Genomic DNA, 22,033 nt, shown 5'->3' with positions numbered 1-22,033 from the left:
AGAAGTCAAGTATGGTATGGCATTTTTTAATATGCAAACAAAGTCTTTGTTCCACGTTGTGTATCTTTGTTCATCAACATTTTAATTCTCCCCCAGCTGCACTCATTTCTCTGGAAAGAGATCCTCCTTCCTCAATCATTCAGTCTCTGGAGCACTTACAGGCACTTACCTGAACCACTGATTCTCTTTGCACTTTATCCCTCCAATGAAGTGGATTAGAATCCCTGTAATGGCAGTGATGCCACATGGCATGGAATATCCATTTGGTCAGCTGGGGTCAGCAGTTCCAGTTGTGTGCAAAGGTTTTGTGCAGCCCCAGCCTCCTCACTGGTGGGGTGAAGCAGAAGAAGCCTTGACTCACTTTAAGCAGGGCTCAGCAGTAACTAAAACATCTCTGAATTATCAACTCTTTCCAGCACAAATCCAAATCACAGCCCCATAGCAGCTACTGTGAAGACAATGAGCTCTAAACCAGCACAAACAGGTATCTGGACTTTGCCCCTCAGTGTCAGAACATTTTCCCATTCTCCCAAGGAGGTAGTTTTAGGTCATGATATAGCAACTCTTCTGATGACCCAGGTACAATGAACATATTGAAGTCTTTTGCTAGAAGGCAGCATATTCTCTCATTGAAATAGACTTGCATTTTTTCTTTGAATCTCTTTCAATTTGTCAACAGAGAGTCACCAGAGTGTTCTCGCATAGTGGAAGTGACAGGCTGTGATTGCTAACTCTTTGGTTGTGTTGCATGTGCCTGAAGCCTCAGTATGTCTGTTTTGGCAGACAAATTGTTTCATCCTTCCTTTTATCATGCTGATGACTGATAAGAAAGAATGCATTTGGTTTAGTGGCAGCTGTTTGCTCTCTCGATGAGCAAGGCTACTAAATTTAGCACCTTTTGGCACAGTCTGAATTTGTTCCCATCCGGTCGAAGATTAATGAAATAGAACTGGTGATTTCAGTCTTGAATTTCTTTGACCTGGAGGCCTCCTACTATTGCAGTCATGTCTCAAAGGAAGTTAATATCTTTTTGGTGAAATGGTAGTCTGACCACTTTAAGACAAGTGTCAAGGCTTAATTTTACAACATCTTTATTGCATTCCACTTAAAAAATGCTAAATTAAAAGAGCAACAATGAAATTTCGTAAGAACATCTGTCTCATTTGTTAGTGGAAAAAAGAGGTTTAATCTATTGGTTTAAACTCTCAAACTTTTTCACCTTTGAAATGCAATTTCTCCTTTGGGAAGCAGGGCATAAAAGCATTGAGCATCTTCATTCCACCTCTGGAAAATTAAGGTATTTGGAGACTAAAAGCCATGCTGGGGCAAGGTCCATATGGCCCATGAAAAGCTTCAACATTATTAGCACATTTTCTTTACCCTTTCTTACTCCTTCCATCCAAATGAAATTAATTTATTTGTTGAATGAAGAAACACAGCTAATCACAGCTATTAAAAATGGATTGACAGAGGCATGCTCTCTTTACAGTGTTAAAAATGGATCGTGCTCTGAAGTCCTCCAGAGCATGAAAATAAAATGTCAAGACTTGAAAGTTTATCTCAGCTCTAGTTATAGGAAGGAAGCACAAATATTTCAAGGTGCTTTGCAGAACTTCTGGGTAAAAGGCAAACACCTGACACTTTAATCTTGATGCTTTAATATTATGCTCTTGAAGGAACCAATTCTACCAACAAATCTTCAGAGGGAGACTCCCTTTATCCTTCTGACATCTTTGATCAGTCATGAAATACTGAGGAGCCACACCATCAGAATAATTCTTGATGGATGGCTAATTCTAGGCTCTACTGAAATTAATACAAATTCATGTCTCCCCTCTAAAGTGGCTGTCAAGTTCACTGGCAAAGACATGAAACTTGCATTTCTCATGTTTAGACTGCATTGTAGAGGATAAAGCTTCACACACCCAGACAGGAGATCTGCATTTGGGAAAGAAGGAGATGTGTTCCATTCCAGCTGATTCCTCCTTAGTGCAAGTCATGACTTTTATAGAAGGAGAAAACCTCTTTGATTTGCTGAGTATATAAATTAGTGTGAGTTATTCTCACAGCTGTAATGGTTATCTTGTTCCATTTCCATTCCGTGTAAGATCAAGATAACAACCTTTTTATTTTGTGCAGGCCACTGAGTGATTGTTAAAGAGAAATGGTCTTTTGTTTGCCATCAGACTGGCCAAGCTGAGAATCAAGGCTCACAGTGTGAAAACTAAAGGCTTTATGGACACACTGCTATTCAGTCCTCTCCTTGTGGTGCCAGGAAGCCTGTCAGCTGGATTTCAGAGTGACCAAGTGAGTTGATTTTTTTTAATTGTTTATTCTTTTCCCTGTGGCTATCACGTGTTTGGTGATACACAGTGGCTACATCAGAGTCCTGGGTTCAGATTCAAGATGTATTTAAAATTTGTTATGACTTTAGGTCAGGAGGTTCCTTCTCTTTTGTGCTGCTGTTCCTTCTTCTGGAAGTTGGGCAGATAAGGGAGAACTTATCAAATTAATGAGTATGTAGGTAGAATTACAGCTAACTAGTTAGTTGTTTTGGTATTTCATTTTTTCAGGCTACTGTTATTATTTTGACATATCCACAGCAGATTGGGTGCCCAATGTGCCTCATAAAACTGTCACATTTCTGGCCAACAAGATTTCCAGACAAAAATGAGAAGTGATGACTTTGTTTTCACTAGGTGGTACAAGGAAGGAAAACTCTGTAAGACTTGATGAACGAAAGGCAATATGGGAGCTGTCTTCATGAATGCAGAGCATTTTGAAAGTGCTTTTCCACCTGTCCCTCTTGCCTCAATAAGCAAACTTTAGGACAAAAGGGGAACATGTTTTGAACATGTGACAGAAGTTGTTTTCAAGCTCACACCTTAAACCAAGCTATTAGAAGAGATGTGGCAGCAAAGATTTATCTCGCTTGTTCTGGGTTTTACATTCCTCTCTTTGGTGGGCCATGTGTGCCATCAATAAGCTCAGTTGTGAAAATGGGTTCTTGTCTGGAAAGTGAAATTATTTCAGATTTTATTTTGACAGTTATTTTACGCTTGACCATCACTCATTTCTGCTGGGCTGGAATTTCTGGGATTATGCTTGTTATTGAAGGGGAATAAGCGGAGTAGGGGGAATCATACCAAAGGGAAAGTGAAGGAAAAAGGGGAAAAGTGGGGAAAGTGGGGCTTTCCAAAGGGGAAATGGGGCTCTAACAGGAGAGGGCGCAATCAGAAGATGACAATATTTTCCAATATTTAAAAATATCCCAGTCTTATCTGAAAGTTAAAACCAACATTTCTGCTAAACAGATTTGAACACCAAAATTTGGAAGTGATTTCTACCTCTAGAGTGCATTTTGGAGTTACTGGGTCATCATGATTAACTGTAAAGGGGTGAAGAAGTGTGGGAGTTGATTAGGGAGTGTAACCCAGAAGGAAGGGAAGGCTGTTCTGGCTGTTTGGTGAGATGGAGGAGTGTGTTTTATAGAGCCTGTTTGCAACAACGGATAAATATGACAGATGCAACAAGTGTGCTGTTGCTTTTCTATACATATGAGACTTATCTCCATCCTGCCATCTTTGGAAACAGTTTTGTAGGCAGCAGCAAGGCAAAAATACTCTGTACCTTGCTTCAGAAAATGAAGTTGATTTTCTCCTTGCTGGCATTGAAAGTTCATTATGAATTAATTCAGCTTTCTACTCTCAGAGCATGCATAATTGAAACGACAAATTCACCACAACCATTGGATGTGAATAAGGCCTGGATTATGCTGTACAATCCCTCTGGCTGTGCAGTTGGCATAAAAAAAAGAGGGACTTCACTGCATGCTACCATTAGGGAAAATTTAACTTCTAAATCCAAGGTGGGCCAACTGAGATTTTTACCATTTTACCAGTCTTCTTGTTTCTTCTTTGTCACCCTTGCATGTTGGAAGGTGTACAAATACCTATAGGTAGAAATATGGACCAGTAACCTAATGACTTAGGGTGGAAATAAATTGGGAAAGGCAGTGTTCAATACTTCCTGGCTACTTCGGACATTTTCTCTGGGAGAAAAACATGAAAGCAGAATGTAGATCTGAATTTTTAAACTAATGTTTGGAACTTGTACCTCCTGTTTTTTTGGTCTATTTTTGCCAAGGATCCCTTTTGTGATGTGTGGGCTATATTTTTAGTTTTCTGCTCCCAAGTGATGAACTGAATGGTCACAGTCCTAGCCTCCACCCTCAGTTTTCCAGGTGCCTTTTCCTTGAAATGCTGGAAGACCTGTGGTTAGCAGGCAGAGACAAATGCCCTACAAGGACCACAGCAAATGAGCTCTGTGTCATACATGGATCATCTGTGTAGTTAACACTCGCTGAAGAAATAGACTGGAGATGAATTACTTAACAGGAGCTTGGAAAACCTACTGCTGAGGATCAACTTACGGTCCTTTCAACGTCTCCTACAACTTATAAGGAAAAAAGGTCAATGTTTTAGAGTTATTCTTTCAATTTGTGATCAGTTACAGAAGGAGAAGGGAGAGGCCTGCACACTGTGAGAGAAATTGTGGTGAAGATTTAAACCTGGTCCTGCATTGAAAGCTGAACAGTTAGAACTGATGTTTCCATTGATAATGAGTGAGAGCACTTGTGAAGCAAAGCCCCCTTTCCATATTACAGCCTCCTCTGAATTTAACCCTCTTTTGAATACTCTTTGTTCTGTAGCTGTGGTTGCCATGCTGAACTCTTCAGTCCAACCCTGACATTTTTGGGAGGTTTCTTGCACCCCCCACTGAACTATAAATGAGCTAAAATGTAGGTCAGTCTGATTTAAAATGATGCCTGTATAAAAAGTTGTTGCCTGCTGGATGAAACAACTTAAATGACTGCTTTGGCACACTCCTGGATAGATTCTAAACTGTGTGTTCAATACCACATGTTGTTTGAGGTTTTGTGTTAATCTTAATATATTTAGCATGATATCTAATGCTTCCTCCAAAGGTCAGCACTAAAGAACTTGAATGTTTCCAACTCCAGTCTTATAGATGAGTACTGATATCCTGAAAGAAAACATTGCAGGAACATAATAAAATAACTTGTGGTGAAACTTTCTTTTCTATTTAAGTTTAGATTTTTCTGGGAGAAGATATTTGAAAACACTACCTTCCACCAACCTCCCATAGCCCCAACAGAATAAATAATTTAAATATGCAACAAAAAGGAAGAACTAAAAAAAATCGATTGTTTTATCAAAGTATATTTTTTTCCTCATTTCTCTCAGACAATGGTGTTAGAAAGAGGTGGCAGAAAGGTAAGGCTATATGCTAACCTGAGGCTTTATTTATGCTCATTGATGTATAATTTGGCACAGAAATGGTGTCCCAAGCTTTGAAAATCTACATCCCCATTGAGAAAAACAGGACTGACTCCACCATTTTCTGCAGTGAACAATTTATGTTAACAAAAACATGTTCTTTTTTTTTTTTTTTTCTTGTTCATAGTCTCTATTCTATTCTATTGACATTATTAATTAGACTGTGGTTTGGCATTTACAATAGCTTAACTAATGGTCCCTGTGAGCATTGCAGGAAAGCTCTGACCCCAGATCTGCAAGACACTGCTCAGTTTCCACCTGCCAGAACTGGACCTTACTTGCAAATCTTGCTTTTTACTTACTTGTAAATCTTGCACCTTCTGAAAAATCAGCTCTTGCACTATCTCTGTGAATCCACAAACAAAACCTAGCTCTCAAACCCCAGTCCTTGCTGGTACTGGTACCAGTTCAGAAAGAATATCTCCACACCCATTTTTATTCATGTTCTCTTCATCCCTGGGCATTGCCAGACACATTTCTGTACTTACAAAGGAGAGAGGAAATTTGGGAAAAATTTCTACACTCTTTGAAACTGCTTGTAAAAAGGCCCACACCAGAAAAGTGTTTCTTTATAGTGTGAGATGCTTGTTCTAGCTCTGCTCCTAACAGCTTTGGAACCACACAATCTGGTGTGTAGATTTCAAGTCTGCACGAGAAATCAGAGTCAGCTGTTGGCAATGGGCATGTCAGCCTGTTTACACTGCTTCACACCTTATCTTCTCTTCTCAGAACTTAGTCACATTCTGGTTTTCTTCCTGCTATTACCAAAAGGCCTTCCAGCTCTGGCTGGGACTCTGGTAGCTGTTCTGTGCATGGCAAGAGCTACAAGGAGATGTGAAGAGTGCAGGAAGCCTTCAGAGATGGTGTCACCATGCAGGTCTGCTTGGAAGAAATGCAAAGGTATTAATTCACTGATCCACAAATCAGCTCCGAGAGTCTTTCTCTGGTGACTGATATTCTTCAGGCCACACAAAGGGAACACAGAACACTCAGGTCAAACAATGGAGAAAACTTCTCTGAAGCCATGCAGACTGTGCCTTACAGCTAATGAGGTGGTCACTGAAATGGTGCTTTCCAGAGGGAACAAACTGAAGCAGTATTGCTTTGAACAACCTACCTGGAAAAGCCTGCAGCTGGTGCCATCCCCCAAAATGGGACCTGGTTTTATATTACAGTGCTGGCTTGCACAGGTCAAAACCATGTCAACATGTATTCTGCATTAAAGCACTTGTAATAATGTGCAAGCACTTGCATTTGTGCCCTAACACAATTAAATAATAGAGCACACAATTTGTGATAAATAGAAATAAACATTCTACAGGGCCCTCTGACCATATCCAAACAAAGAAACAAATCTGCTGCAGTAAAATATAATGCTGTGTCTAAAGACTTCTTTTGGCTAATGTTTTTAACCTCAGAGGTCTAAAAAAGAAGGTTACTCCAGCCAGCTCTAATCTCTCCTGTTGCAGGCAGCTCAACCCTGCCTCACAGTTCTTTCCTGAATTACTAATCTTGACAAGATAGCTTTCCTAGGCCTGTTGTCCCCAGCATTTTCTGCATGAATAGCTCATTTGTGCTTGCTGATAAATTTGTTCTGTGTTGCAAAGGGGGCATTATGAGAAAAGAGAATATCCATAGACACAGACATGAACTGTAGTGTTTCCTTGGCTTTAATCCAAGTGGATAAGGCTATTGCAAACCTTCTCTGAATAATCAGTTACCAGATGACTGTCAGTTCCTGCAGCTAGATCACTGTTGGAACAAATCCCAAAGGTAAGTCTCCAGCTTGCTGTGTAGAAAGATGCTGAAGACAGTTCAGGCTGACATCTTCTGCTCTCAATGGCTCTGAATACTGGGCACAGGAACTTCACTTAAAAAGTGACCCATCTTAGAGGAAATAAAAGATTTCAAGTCCTTATTTTCAGCTCCAACCTTAGTTCTATTGTTTGGATTGCAGGGAGTTGAATGACATTTGCTCAGAGGTGTGAAGGGCTGCTTATCTCACCAGGTTATGTCTGGGATATCTAGGAAGTGCAGTGTGTTGGTCTGATTTTGCACTTTATCAGGGTGGAAAAGATGACAGACAGTGGACCATCAAATATATCCTTTGTTTTTTTTGCTTTCTTTCAGGAGAAGATCTTTAGTCCTGAAATGGTGATCCCAGCAAGGCAGAAACAGAAAAAAACTTGGTTTTGTTTGCCTTTCCATAGGCTGTATTGAACTGGACGAGTTGGTAAGTTTTGGGATTTGGTCTGTTTGTTGGGTTTCTTTTCTCTTTGTTGAGAAATGTGCTCTGTCACCATAGTGGGAACTGAGCTGCTGAGAAGCAAGTATTTTAAATCAGGGTAATGGGGCATCAGAGTTTTTGCTGTGCTGGTTGAAGCTCTGAAAAAAGGCTAGAAATGAACACCACTTTATGGAGCAATTTCACTTGACCTCTTTGCTTGAGTACTTTGTGAATTCAGCTCAATTTTCTTCAGCCTTAAATATGTTTTGTGACACGAATATTTTTCCATTTCCCATGGCACAAAATAGTTCTCTTCTTACAAGAAGTGAATTGCCTAGGATGAATGCAGTTGAAAAAAATTTCATCCTGAGACCAGGTTGCTTTTCCCCTCTTCATGTAAGTTTGGAGAGTTTTAATTTGTGGCAAGTTGTTGCTGTTGCACAGCAATGCTTTCACACACAAACCAGCCACAAACTCCACATAAATATAATGCTAATAAACCAGGAGTGCACTTGCACACTTGATAAAGTTATAAGCAATGTCAGAAGCCATCAGGAGATTCTTAAATGCTTTGTTTCCTTCTAGAGGACTTGAGCATTTGGCTGTCTGACAATGACCTGAAGTCAGAACTGTCTCGGTCCATCTGCAGTGCACCAGTGGGGGTCAAATAACTTCCTAGACACTGATCCTTCAGCAGTGACCTCGTGTGGCTTCTGCTCAGCAGCAGAGCAGCAGTCATTCCCACCCCCTTCCCAAACATGCACTGCTCAGCTCTCTCCTGAGCCTAAGTGTGAGATCAGCCTGCATGCCTGGCATCTGCTGTGCTTCTCTGCATGGCATGGCCCAACCACCAGAACCTTTATTTATCCTGCTCTTTTTTTCATTCATGTCTTCTTTTCCTCTGATGCTGTATGTACATCTTCCTCAGAGCAATTGTGGTCACTGCAAAAGCAGGATCTGTCCCTGTGATAGAATAATCCCATAACAGATCTGAGCCATCAGTTCCCAGCCTGTGCTGTGCCATGGGACTGTCATGCTCTCTCACTAACCTTCAGGAAGCTCCTGTCTGACCATTCCTCCAGTTTATCAAGGTCCTTCTGAGTGACAACTCCACAGTACAGTGTTTCAAGTGCTCTACACAATTCACCATCATCTGCAAACTCGGCAAGAATTTATTCTGACCCATTGCTGGGGTCATTAATGAAAATACTACAAAGCATCTGCCCCACTGTTGACCCTCATAGCTGGAAACTATGACTGTCATGACTGTCATAGTCATGACTGTCAACTGGTTTTGACCAGCTGACACCTAAACTGAGCTCAGCAGTCCGGGTAGTTTCTCACACAGTTTTTAAGCCATTCATCCAAACCATATTTCTGTATAAAGATGTTATTTCAAACTGTGAAATGTCTCACTGAAGTCAAGGTGAGTAACCTCTAGTTCCCTCCCCTCATTCATAATCAGAGAAGGCAACCAGTTTTGTTGAGACAAATTTGTTAAGAAAATTTGTCCTTGGTGAATCTGTGCAGGCTGTTTCCTGGAACCTCATTGTTCCTGTGTCTGGGCATAGCTTCCAGAAAGGCTTACTCCATAATCCTTCTGGAGACTGAGGATGGACATCAGCTCCATGTAATTTTTTGCACCTTTTGCTAAAAAAAAAAAAAAAGTAATATATATTTTATATGTAGATATAATATATATTAAATAAATAAATAAATAAATTTCTTCTTTCCTTTCTGCAATATTAAGGAACTCTGTCAATCACTGTGATCTCTCAAAGAAATAGAAAGTAGCCTACCTTCACATGCACACATACTCTGCTGTCACTCTCCTTCCAAAACAGTTGAAATGGAGACAAGGGTAAGGCAATTCCATATGTTCTGATTACATATGACCTCATTAGCACATTTCTGCCTGGAAAAGAAAATTCTCTTCAGACAATGAAATCTCGTTCTGGAACAACTAAGTCGTTATTTTATAAAAAAGCAGTGTAGAGAAGGGGATTTCATTTTAGGAAATTTTTATTATGCAGCTTTTCTGGGAGAAAAAGGAAAGGAAAACAGCAAAATGACAAGAAAAATAGAACAATAAGAACAATTGCTGTATTTCAAATACAGCAAAAATTAGACTAAGCCAAATGGAAATCATAATTCTTCTATTTCCCTGGTTGCTCAGACATGGGTAATAGGCTTGGCAAAGCATCAAGAAGAACAGGGGCCAAGCTGTGGTGTGTTTAGAAGAATCAAAAGGCTGTTCAGAAGAGAGGCAGATTTCAGCACACCTCAGAGAAGAGTCTGAAGTTTATCTACAGCTTATTCCTTACAAAGTGGATAAAGGAGAGCAAAACACACACAATGCAAAGACACTTCCCAGTTTTGGAAGGGAAACTAAGTCAATAGTGAATTCTTGCTGGGTACACTTTGTTTCTTTTGATTTCACACAGTGTGCTTTAAACCACATGGCAAAATTAAAAACATGAGCAGGGTAAGGAGCTTTACAAGCTGTAAAATCATGGTGAAACACGGAACATGGAACAGCACCCAAACCAGAAGTCAGAAAACACACTGAGAGTCCAGTTCTCTCACAGGAGGTACCTGTCAGGAATTCAATTGGCAGAAATTGCCAGGCCTTTCATGGTGCTTTCATGCTCCAAGCAGAGGAGCTGACAGGCCCAGAAAGTTAATATATTTCACATTCTTTTTGAGAGAAACCCCAGGCTGAGAGCTTTGCCATCAGGAGGATCTGAGTCCCAGGGACTCATTACTGATGTAGCATTAGATTCAGGAGTGGAGGAACAGGGTTTTAGTGTCACAGACCATCCTTCCACTGCTTCCAAGGTTATTTCACAATGGAATAGCAGTGCCTTTGTGCACACCTCTCATGGAAGTGTGCTGCAAATATCAAAGGGCACAGAAATTTTCCAGTGTCAGGAAAAAACAAACTTACACAGTGGAGATCTTAAGGAGATGAGCAACTGTTTTACCAGAGAAGTCAAAGATCTAGAAGCAGCTTTCCTTTTGGGAAATCCCTGCATAATTTGTTGCACAAAACCAAAGTGATATACTGGGGGAAGGATGATGGTTTACCCAGTTACTCCATTCTTTCCTTCACATGTCACAGTGGGTTAGTCAGTGACATGTTCTTAGGATCATTGCATAAAGGCATTCATGCATGTAAAGAAGTTCTCATGATGGAGCTAAATAGGAAGAACCCTCTGAAACAGATTAGCTTTGGAGGTTGAAAGTAACTTTGCCATTTCCTAGCAATGAGGTCAGCTAAACAATAAAGTAGCTTACTGGGCAAAGAAGTTGGATTGTCTTTGCTTGGGCTCTTTCAAGTCAGATTTGATACACTTCAGAAGGATGTTCTATTTGTTTGGGGTTTTTTTTCTAGCTGACTTTGAGGGGTGAAAATGCATTTCTGAGTATTTCAGAGGTCACAGCAATTGGTCAAGGGTATAGTGCTTCAGTGCTTAGAGGATGGGAACTTAAGGTCCATGACAGCTCACTTAGATTTGTTTTTAAAGGCAGCTTAGAATTGTTACTGTGGGCATAGTCAGGAACTGGAAAAGTACAGTCCACACAGGGAAACAGTGACTTCCAGCTGGTCCTGGACAGAAGGTACAGTTTGGGACACCAGATCCTCACAGACCACACCTGTGATGTTCTTTGTCATGCTCTACAACATCACACCCTGGACCCCATTCTGATCTACTGTTCTCTAATATCTCCCACCATTTTTGTGTTGAGTTTTCCTCTTCTTCTGACCCTGTACACCTGAGAGACTTTACACAAAGTGATTTGTTCAATTCAAGTCCTTTATGGTATTTTAAGAAGGCAGTTCCTAACAACTGTTCTGTCAGAGGGAGAGAAAGCCTTCTGTTTCAAATGCATCACCATTTGGGTATGAAAAAACCTGTTGTAAAAGAAAAATTGCAGGAGTTTGCAAATGACTTGCTGACAATTTACAAACAGGAGAAAGGAGGAAAAAAACATAGATACTGTCTTTCCATTCATGTCTTCCTTCCCTTTCTCTCCTTCCTCCTCTTGTCCCTTTCTCCCTTTTGGATTATTTGGTGTATAAACACCTTTTGTTATGAACTTTGCTGAGAATATTAATATTATTCTTTTAACTTGCTTGACACATAGCAACCTTCCAGTAGGAAAGCCTGCAAAAATGACTGGAAACTCTAGGGGTTTTGCCTTTACATTTGAAGTCCTGACCTCTGTTGTTGCAACATGTCACTTGTGGGTGCCTTGATTTAATTAGCAGACAATTCATGTTTGGAAGTGACCTCAGAGGTGAAGTCCCATGCAGAGGGTGTGATGCTGGTCTGTTATCAGCTGTTATAAGGGTACCAGAAACTGCAGCAAGGTCTGCAGTGCAGAGGAAAGGTCACTTGTTCCTCACCAACAGCACAAGGAGCTGCTGTGTCGCTGTTGAGCAGCTAGCAGAGTAATGAATGCATCGGTTCTCGGTGGCAAGAAGGAATGACCTTTATTGTTTTGATTTCATCACATTTATAGAGTTCTCAAAAGTCACCCAGATTGGTCAGTCAGAAGCCTTCCCCCAGGCCTGATTGGCCAGGCCTGCACTGTCCAAGTTCTGAAACACTGTTCCAAAACATCCAAACTTTATCTTTATTTACAAAAACACAAGAAAGCTTCCCATGGGAAAAACTGTGCTAGCCACACTGCTGCTGCAGGGAATCTGACAAGTCTGCTAAACTGCAAATGGAAGTATAAGAAAACCTTGGAGCAGTTTTCATTGTAGCCCCTTCACGAAACTCCAGCAGCTAAAAAGAAGCTTAACTGAACCACATCCCTAAAGAAGAAGGGATTTGCCAGCACTCCAGGGTCTGCTGTGACCCAGCTGCTCCTGGCTGTGCAATAACCTCTGGAGGATCTGCAGCTGAATCCTTGGCAATGTGCTTTAACCACAGGCTGAGCTGTTGTGAATTAGCATGTTTGTGGCTGAAATTCACTTTTATTCCATTGCCTCTTCACGGTGTGAGCTCAGCTGGAGGTAAACAGGAAAACCAGCCTCTTAAACAGAAGGAATCTAAACAGAGAAATCCAGGATCTGTTGCTCTACAGAAGGTACTATTTCTACCTTATTTCTCTTGTTTCTTAAATTGCATCCAGTCTCCAATGGCATCCACTGCAAAGTATTCCTGGAGTAAAGTCAGGCAGTGCTAGGTTTGCAGAGCATTGTCAGAAGGACCAAAAATAGGTTCAGTATGAGTGGGAAATGCCTTGTAACAGGAGTGACAAGGTGGGCAATATTCCCATATTACCCATTCATACTGAACCTGGTTTTGGCCCTTCTGACAATGCTCTGTTTGCATCATGGACCAGGTAGAATTTCTTGTGTTTCTTCTTCTTTGACCTGGGGAAAAGCAGACATCATCTGCCCAATAAATCATAGTGGGTGTCTGGATAATTGGTCAGCAGAGAAGAGCAAGGCTGCTGTCAGAAATGGGCTGCCAGATCACTGAAATTAGATGACACACAACTTCATTTCCCACCTCCACCAGTCCAGTTTATTCTGAACGGGAAACCTGCAAGAAAATAGACTTTTACAATTGTTCCTGAATTTCATCTCACTTTTTAATAAGCTGGACTGCAACTCCATCTCCAGACATTCACCCAGGCTTGTCAGCATGGAATATCCTGGCTCAGTGCAGATAATTCTGTGATGAGAGATGAGGTGGAAAAATGCAGAGTGAATCTGAGGGAGGAATAATTTTGGGGCACCAAACTATATTCCCCCTTTCTGTATTTCTCAGATCCAAATCCCACATGTGCATAATTTGCGTCAAGAGAAGGAAGCAGCCAGAGAAAGGAAGAAATAGATAATTTCCAGTAATAAACAGCAATCACTGCACATCTTAAATATACTTCCTCATGCACACAGTCACAGAGTGGATTTATTCAAAACCAATTCAAGGCCTAGGACAAATGCTTATTTATCACTCTGAGGGCTTCCCCTGCTTTCCCCCCTCTCCCAGGCTGGAACAAAAATCTTCTTGGTGGGGAACTGCTGTTTACATCCCACCTGGGCTAGGCATCATCCTTTAAATCCCTGCTTACACAAAAGAATCCCCACAGTCTGAGACCCTGAACTTTGTGTTTATCCTGAACACACACATACAACTATTTACATGGAGAAATCCTCTGGAAGACAATAGCCACAGGTAATGTCGAGCTTTAGAATGGATGGGCAGGGGAGAAGCTACAGAGTTTAAATGCATGCTGTTTTCTCCTGCAGTTTCTGTGTGCTATAAAAATGTTTGGTGTGTATTTAAATGGAAATGTGCACTGCTGTTCTGTAGTATACCTTGAGCTAGAAGAGCTAGAGGGCCATTAGAAATGGTAACAGAGTGCTGTCTCAGCTGTAGACTTCTCTCCAGCTGAATTTCTTAGTACTCTTTGATAGAATCAGCACTTCAGATACAATGTACAATTTTCATCTAGAGGTTTTCTTCTACTTTTCTTTTTTTTACTTTTTTTCTTTGCTTTGCTTCCTTCCCTCTCCCTCATGGAAAACGACACATTTGTCTCTGTCTAAAATTAAGATATTGTCTGTGTGATTCCTTCCTCTCTCCCTGCTCAAAATCTGCATTCCCAAATTAGGACTGGCATGATTTAATTAAGACAGACATAAGAGAGAGAGAATGCTCCAGAGAAAGCCTAGAGTAGGAGTAACAGGAGGAGAATTGTGATTTTTTTTCATTCCTGCTCAGGCATAATCTTAAAGACATGAAGCAACACACATGCCTACTCAAACAAGTTGTTAGCAAACTAATTGTGCATTACAAGACAGCAGAGCCACACTGTGCTCATTACACTCTGCTTAAAGGTGGCTTTAGTGCAGTCAGAAGGCAAATCAAACTTGCCTAGACATAAGGTTGGATGGGGAAGATTGCCTCTTTCCTTTTAAGAGCCATAGGAGAAATTATTTGCTTTAGCACCAGTCTGTCTTCATGAAAGACTGGAAGACAGAGCCTGAATTGCCTCTCTGCTCAACTCAAAAGAGCCTTGGAAGGAGAAACTCCTTTCCCCAGTTCTCTCAAATAGAAAGGGAGGAAGGAATTGCTGAATCAATCCATTCCTCTGCCCAGACAGAGTGGCAGGCAACAAATAGCTAAAGGCAGATGGCCATGCTGGTAATGGATATTTGCCCAAAAAAAAAAACCCTTAACAACCTTAAGGTGAACAGAAGTAAGAGGTAGTTGGAAGAATATAACCAGGCAGAACTTCCACAGTTATTAAACATAGACTTAACATGTGTGGGAAGGGGAGAGCTGGATTGCCTGTGTGTATGGTCAGAACACCTGTATGAATATTTATCCTGAGACTGAAAGACAGGGGTTTTATCTCAGAAGGTACTTCTATTCTAACACAAACAGCCCACATTGATGAAAGGCTCAAACAGATTTGTCATGAGCAGCAGACTTCATGCCCAGCCCTGGGGATACAGCTACTCTGCTCACTTCAAAAGGATAAAATTAATTTTGTCAATTTGCATGACCTCATACTAAAACTACGTCAGCCATAGCAGGTTTTAGCATTTCTTTGAGAAAAACAAAGTTAAATTTGTCATAGCTGTTTTGCAAGCATTTGATACATGAAATCTTCCCCAGTCTAGATGGGAATGTGAACCTGTGTGAGGATGTTCATACTCAAAGAGCTCAGCTTTAGTCTGTTAAATTAAGCCATGAAAGAACTAGAAATTTCACCATAAAATGTGGTTCTCTTAGATATAATGTGGTTCTCCCTCCTTCTATATATTCTCTGCTGTATGTGTACTATTTTTGCAGTATACTCAGTGGAGACTACAAATATCCCAGTGAGTGTTACTGTAAACTGTATTACAAGGTGTGATTTGTCCCTTAAATGTAGGCATTTAACACTGTTCTAGCCATTCTATGGCATGAAAAATTTATTTTTTTAATCAGATTGTTCTCTATCCAGCTATCTACATCCTCACAACATTGGACTATATGCAGGATTCTTTTACATGAGGTGTTTCATGCAACCCCCTGTGCTCACAAAGGCATTTGCACTTACAGTGCTGTTCCCTTGCACAGCCCCTCACAGCTGCTGGTAGATATCTCACCTGTCAGTACAAATGCTCAGAGAGCCCACAAGATTGATGCTCATGCTCTGAAAATATTCAGTACATTTGTTTCGTCCATTACATCATTATCTTCCAGAAGTTCCCATCAGATTAACAATTCCAGTCAGAAAGCAGGATATGTCCTGTTCTCTCCTCTTCCCCCTGCTAAGTTTCTAGCATGACAATCTAGCTAAGTTGCACTAAACAAACAAACAAAAAAAAGGCAAACAACCCCCAAAACCAAACAAAAACAAAACAAAAAAATCAAAACCAAACAAAAAATACACCAAAGAACCCAGACGCAGGCTTGTTGTGCTGGTTTTTTCCCATCCCTCATTATTTTCTCTTTCCAGAGAGTGCTGCTCAAAATTTTGCAGCTAAGGGTCTTCACCTTTGGAGAAACAAGTGCATCTGCTCACTTAAAACAGTCATCCTGCATCAGTTCAGGCTGGAAGGGTGGCTTGAGTTGTGTCCTAGAGATAGCAACCACCAGATTCTGGGTACATGCAGCATGATTTGAGCCATTTCCTCCATCTGCAAGAGACATAAGAGGGGATTGAGTTATTTTATCTGACATATCTGCTCCAGCAATTTGATAGTGAACCAGCGTTCAGCAACATGAGTTTGAATAGTTTGCACTGAAACACAGTCTTTTCATGTGACTGTGACTCCTGTTTGGTTTTTTTCTTTTTCATATGGCATGGTGGTGGAAAAAAATGTCCAAATAGTAGCCTGTTGAAAAGGCTGAAAACCAATCAATCTGCATTTAAATTTCGGATTATCAAAGTGCACTTTTTACTCTGGGTTATCATGTGCTATATGGTTTCTAAAAATCTAGGCAATGCAATTTTGAGACATCTAGAGAATTCAGAGTCGTTAGGCCCTGCAGACACTTTTGAGAGAGACTGAAAAGTGAGTCTCTTTTTTGAGACTCTTAATGAGAGGCAGGTTATATATGACAAGAAGCTTAACATAATATGGGAGTCTTGACATAAACATTCCTTTAAAAAATTGTGCTTATCCACTAAGGGAAACATTTTCCTGAATGGTTGTGAAGGGGGGCAGTAACTAGATGAGCTTTAAGGTCCCTTCCAATGCCAACCATTCTGTGACACTGTGATTAGCTCAGTCAAAAAGCCAGAACAAAATGGGTGTGTGCTCTGTGCTGGACACCTGAGTGCAGTGGGAGCACACAGAGGGAAGAAAATGGGTTTGAAGTGGACATAGGGAAACTCAGCAGCAACTGAAAGAGAAAACGGCCAAAATGCATGTGCATATTCTTGGTGTTGCCTTTTCAAATGCTTCTTTCTTCTCGGGGAAGGAGGAGGCTGTGCAGAATCCTCCGTGCTGAGCTGCTAAATGAATTTTTCCTCATGAAAGTTGGGGGCAATGAGGCTGCCACTGACTCCCATCCTCAGCCATGGAGTGTAATTGTGCCCAGGGCCAGGCAGCTGCTGCCTCCTGCCTCTAAATGGAGAGCAAGCAGTACTCATATTTTTAAGGAGGATTTGGACTGAAGCGAAAGAGAGCAGTTGCAGAACATACAAATAGAGTTAAATGAGAAAGCTCTTGATTCTCTTCTTCACGTTGGAAGGACAAGGAAATCTGAGAGCCAGCCTGCTGCAGCTCAGTCTTGCTTTGAAAAGACTTACTAAGAGAGGTGGAATTGGGATTAGCTGGAGACAGGAAGGTTAAAAAATTTAACTTGAGAAGACCAGACTCTAATTATCTGTAGGGAAGGGAAGGGAAGGGAAGGGAAGGGAAGGGAAGGGAAGGGAAGGGAAGGGAAGGGAAGGGAAGGGAAGGGAAGGGAAGGGAAGGGAAGGGAAGGGAAGGGAAGGGAAGGGAAGGGAAGGGAAGGGAAGGGAAGGGAAGGGAAGGGAAGGGAAGGGAAGGGAAGGGAAGGGAAGGACCCATGTCTCATTTATTCTCAGTTTCAGTCACCCACAGGGCTTGCCTGTCCCTTTCTTCTGCTCTGAGTTTGACCTAGTAGTGCCATCAGGATTGTCCTTACTGACCGGGTTAGCAGTCACCATGAACAAGTATCCATCCCTAAAAGCACCACACAACTCAGTAACGCTCTGTTTAAGCTACACTTAATACCTTCTAGCAAAGTGGGCTGCCCTGATAATTACAGAAATTGGCCTATCAGCACATAAAATATTTGCACCAACAGATGCCATCTATTCTTTCAAATCCAAGAAACAAAGCCATTCCAAAAGAGGAAAACAATAGAAAAAATAGTTCTTTTGAAATTCTTGCATATTACCCAACAATGCTGCAGACTGATTTGTTATTGGAAGAAATAATGGGGCAGACTTGGGGTACCTAAACCATTATGAAAATTTGTTCTAAACACTAATATTGCTTGAAGTCCTCTCTTTTTGCATATTAGAGTTAGAGATGTGTACCTTGACTTCATGTTTTTCCACCCAGCAAATGGAGACAACTTCAGGTCCCAGGGGGTAGTCCTGTGACTACCATAATCCTCTTTATATATATGGCAACACCTTGACCCCTTCTCCCAACTTATTGGCTAAAAGCAAATCCTTTTTGCCTCCAGCCATCCTGAACACACCAGGCTTTTTGCAGGTGCATTAGCTTTTTGAATTGTCATCACAACATTTACAGGGGAAGCTCCCACAGCTCCTGATTCATTTCTTTATTTGCCTTCTGTGACCCTTTCCCAGTCCATCCGCTTGAATTCCACTTCCCTCCTCTTTCTATTTTTCTTTCCAAATGACACTGGTCATCTCTCTGTGCCTAATTATGCTCAAAACATGGCTGTTGCAAAAGCTTTTTCCCCTTGTATCTCCCACCATCTGGAACAGTCCTTTTTTCCTGTTGTTCCTTTCTGCCTCACCGCTTCTCCATCTATTTTCAAATCTCATCTGAAAACATCTCTGCTCCCATGCCTGTGCCTCTAATTTCTCTCTCCCTCTGCTATTATGTATTATTTAACTTCGATAAGTACCTTGGGATGCCATTTGTATGAAACAAATTTTACTAAATAAAGCTGTAGTCTAGAGCCAGCAGAGCTTACCCAAACTATTTGCTTTTCCACTTGTCCTTCAGTAAAGAGTAGGTCCCCCCATGATGATAGCAAACAGCTTTATGCTGATCACCACCCAGTAATTGGAAGGAGAGGGAAGAGAGGATCTGCAGAGCAAGAGATATTCTGATAAACTGCTTAGAAACTGCTTTTAAATAGTAACCACTCTTTTGAGAAAATAAAAAAAAATCTTCCTGGAAAAACAAATTGAAAAGAGGCTAAATTTATTGAATAAATAATTCACTGTGATTTATTCACTCAGCTTTAGGGCATACAGCTATTATATTAAAATATTCCCCTATTAAACATATAATGCAAATTAATAACAATTGAAGTCAGCAGTGGAGGAAGTGAGCCACACTAAGGGTTGCTGTGAAGCTTAGCCACAGTGGAATGGCCATTTATTAATTTACAAACATGTGAAGCCTAATTCATCTAATGAAAGTAAATTAAATCTTGTGATTTCAATAACAATCAATTCAGCAAGGCTTGATCCATTTCCCTGCACTTCATGTCATCCCATTCATTTAATGCTATTCACTCCATTTCTGAAGTTTCTTTTTCTTTTTTAGCATTTCATTTCATCACGTGTCGTGTCCAGTCGGTTCATTCCCTGATTTTGAGATTTCATTTCCATTCATGGAACGAAATTCTTCACTCCATGAAAGGAAATGAAATCTTGAAATCAGAGAAGAAAGTGTAACAAACACCCTGGAAAAGAGACATGATAAAATAAAAAGCAGTTTAAAAGAAAAAGTATTTTTAAAAAATTTTAAAAGACAAATATTATTGTGCAGAGGGAAATGCAAAGCAGTTCCTAAATAAAATTAACTTGACTATCTCTTCTTTTGTGTGATGCAAAAGCTTTTTGAAATGGTGAGAGAGTGAGCAGAGCTGTTCTGGAGCAGCCAGGTGAGCAGATATTTGTACACAAAGTGTGGTGTTCCCAGCTAAGCTCAGTTTCACCACATCCAGAGCTAACAAATGCCAAGGCTGAAGAAATTTATTCCCTATAAAAATTTCTCCAGCCTTCGGGTTCCAAGTTTATTTAGCTCAAGATGTGGTAATTACCAGCTCATAAACAGGAAGTACACCCTCCAGGACTGATCTACTTAATAGAAGTTTATTGGATAACATTGACCACAATGATAAATAAAAGAGATATACAGCCCCATTAAATGAGGTTTAGTCTTCAACAGCCACGACTCTGTCTAGCAGCTTTAGAGTCAGCTTTATCCCCCCTGTTCAGTACTTTACAGCCTTTTGTTCTTTCCTGCCTCTTGTCCAGATTCTGGTGCTTTCTGTGGTGATGTTACAACAGCACTTGAGCTGTGTGAAAATGCAGCACTGATAAAAGTGAATAAAGGGAACATAAGCTGTCACATCATCATCCTGGTTTCTTGCCTTGATCTCTCTAACCACTTCACATTCCCCTTGCTGGGTACACTTCTGCTTAGCAACCATCCTTCTCTTCAGAAGCAAATAAAAATACTTCTCTTGTTGAAAGACACAAAAAAATATAGCTATAAAAGTCAGTATGGACCACCTGATCTTAAAAAGAGCAGCAAAGCACTGACTAGGGAAATAGACCTTGGGAACAAAGCTCAGCTCCTTATTAGTGCAGCTTTGTGTGAAACCAGAGTAACTAGGTGCTTAAACACTTCTGAGCATCTCAGCCTTAGTTTCTTTCCACTCAGTTCCTCATTTCTTAAACACAAATTATTTTCCCACTTCCATAAGCGGATTGTGAGGATAAATGCATGGAGATGAGGAGATATTCAGATATCACAGTTAAGAGGATCAAGTGATTGCTATGTGTATTTTCTTATACTGTTTTGGGGATTTTTTCAGTGGCTAATACCACATCTTCAGCCAAGCTATGTAAAAGGAAAATACATTTCTATTTCTAGGAAAGCTTCATCCTAATTTTTTGTTGCTCTTTCACAACCTGAAATATATTTTTGGATCCTTTACAGCATTCTCACTCTTGTACTTAGATGTTTTTCCAAGTTGTATGGGTAACCACTTCTGTCTTTAATTCCATGAGTTTTCATTAAAATCCTGTGGCAATGAGATCTGTCAATCAGTTTGTTGTTTTGCAGGAAAAAGATTTGGGGTTTAGCAGCTTGAAATGTTTTGCCCTCCATATTTGCAAACTACCCTTTTATCTTTGTACACAGACCTGTATTTGTATCTTCTTTAACTGACATCTTGGTGTTTTGTTTAATTCAGTCCACTCCACTTTGCAAAGACAACCTTTCATTTGTTTAACTTACATTTGCTTGGCTAATTTTATTTACAAATATGATGTTACTGCAACTTTTGGGACACTCAAAGACTCTCAGTTAGTTACTTCTATTTTATTTATCCCTTAATTTTATTATCTCCTCTGCCTACCTGTGGGTTATCTGGCTCTGATGCTGAGTGAACACATCCTGTCCTCTCTGCAGTTTCCATCTGCATCAGGAGAGGATGAGCAGGAGCTCCTTGCTCAGGATGCACAATGTGCTCTTTTCTCCCTCTGGAGAATTATGGCAAGAGGCAGACACTGCTGGAGATTGTCTGCTGTAGATTTTGGGACAGAAAATCAGCTATTTCCATTGTTTGCACTAAGACCACCAAAGGAAAAAAAAAAACCAAAAACCACCCGACGACACGAACCTGAACTTCTGCTCAAAAGGAGTATTAAGAGTCAAAAAATAGAGTTCATTAAAGCAATATCCTAAATAAAGCTAATGTACTCTCTCCTGTTCCAATAAGCTTCATGAATAATGGATAAACAAAGCTTCATCTGCTTTAATTAATCTGGTTTCAAAATTAATTTGACCCAACACAAAATTAGCAGTCAATTTAGAGCTTTGGTTAGTCAACAGGTTCAGGCTCCAAAAAGAGAGTGTGTTAGCAGAAAGTGCTGTAAACAGCAAAGGGCAATATTTTGTTCCCTGAAGAACAAGTCCTGGTTAATTAATACACAGCTAAGGTGGGGCATGCATTTCCCTTGCCTAAAGCTAACTTTTGTCTGACATTTTATTTGTAAATTTAGACTGGCACAGATCTTCTTGCCTGTTCCAGAAAATCCCTGAATTTCCTTTAATGGGTATCTGTCCTCTTTTGGAGAGTATTGCACTGATGCAGAACTGATGCTGCTGCCTTTTTTTAACATAGTCCTTTCCTCTGTCAGCAGAGAATGTGGCTTGGATCAGCCTTGGAGCTCTTCTCAGTCTCCACTCCACTCAGCAAAATTCTCATGGCTTTGCCTTCCAGCAGCTGAG

The 22,033-nt window shown here is 40.6% G+C and overlaps 1 long non-coding RNA gene across 2 annotated transcripts; it reads left to right on the top strand.

The window, feature by feature from the left end:
- The first annotated feature begins 2,183 nt into the window (after positions 1-2,183).
- Positions 2,184-10,184, top strand: LOC146443827 (uncharacterized). Of its 2 annotated transcripts, none has more exons than XR_014856101.1 (3): positions 2,184-2,307; positions 7,491-7,593; positions 9,621-10,184. It is a non-coding gene; the product is annotated as an uncharacterized LOC146443827 (long non-coding RNA). The 2 variants fall into 2 exon arrangements; XR_014856100.1 differs by lacking the exon at positions 9,621-10,184 and adding an exon at positions 8,516-8,818.
- Positions 10,185-22,033: the final 11,849 nt, after the last annotated feature.

The sequence above is a fragment of the Lichenostomus cassidix genome, chromosome 1Aa, assembly GCF_008360975.1.
Source record: "Lichenostomus cassidix isolate B80296 chromosome 1Aa, HeHo_3.0, whole genome shotgun sequence".
NCBI lineage: Eukaryota > Metazoa > Chordata > Aves > Passeriformes > Meliphagidae > Lichenostomus > Lichenostomus cassidix.
Note: the sequence above shows the minus strand (reverse complement) of the source record. Positions and strands in the feature narration are given on the sequence as shown.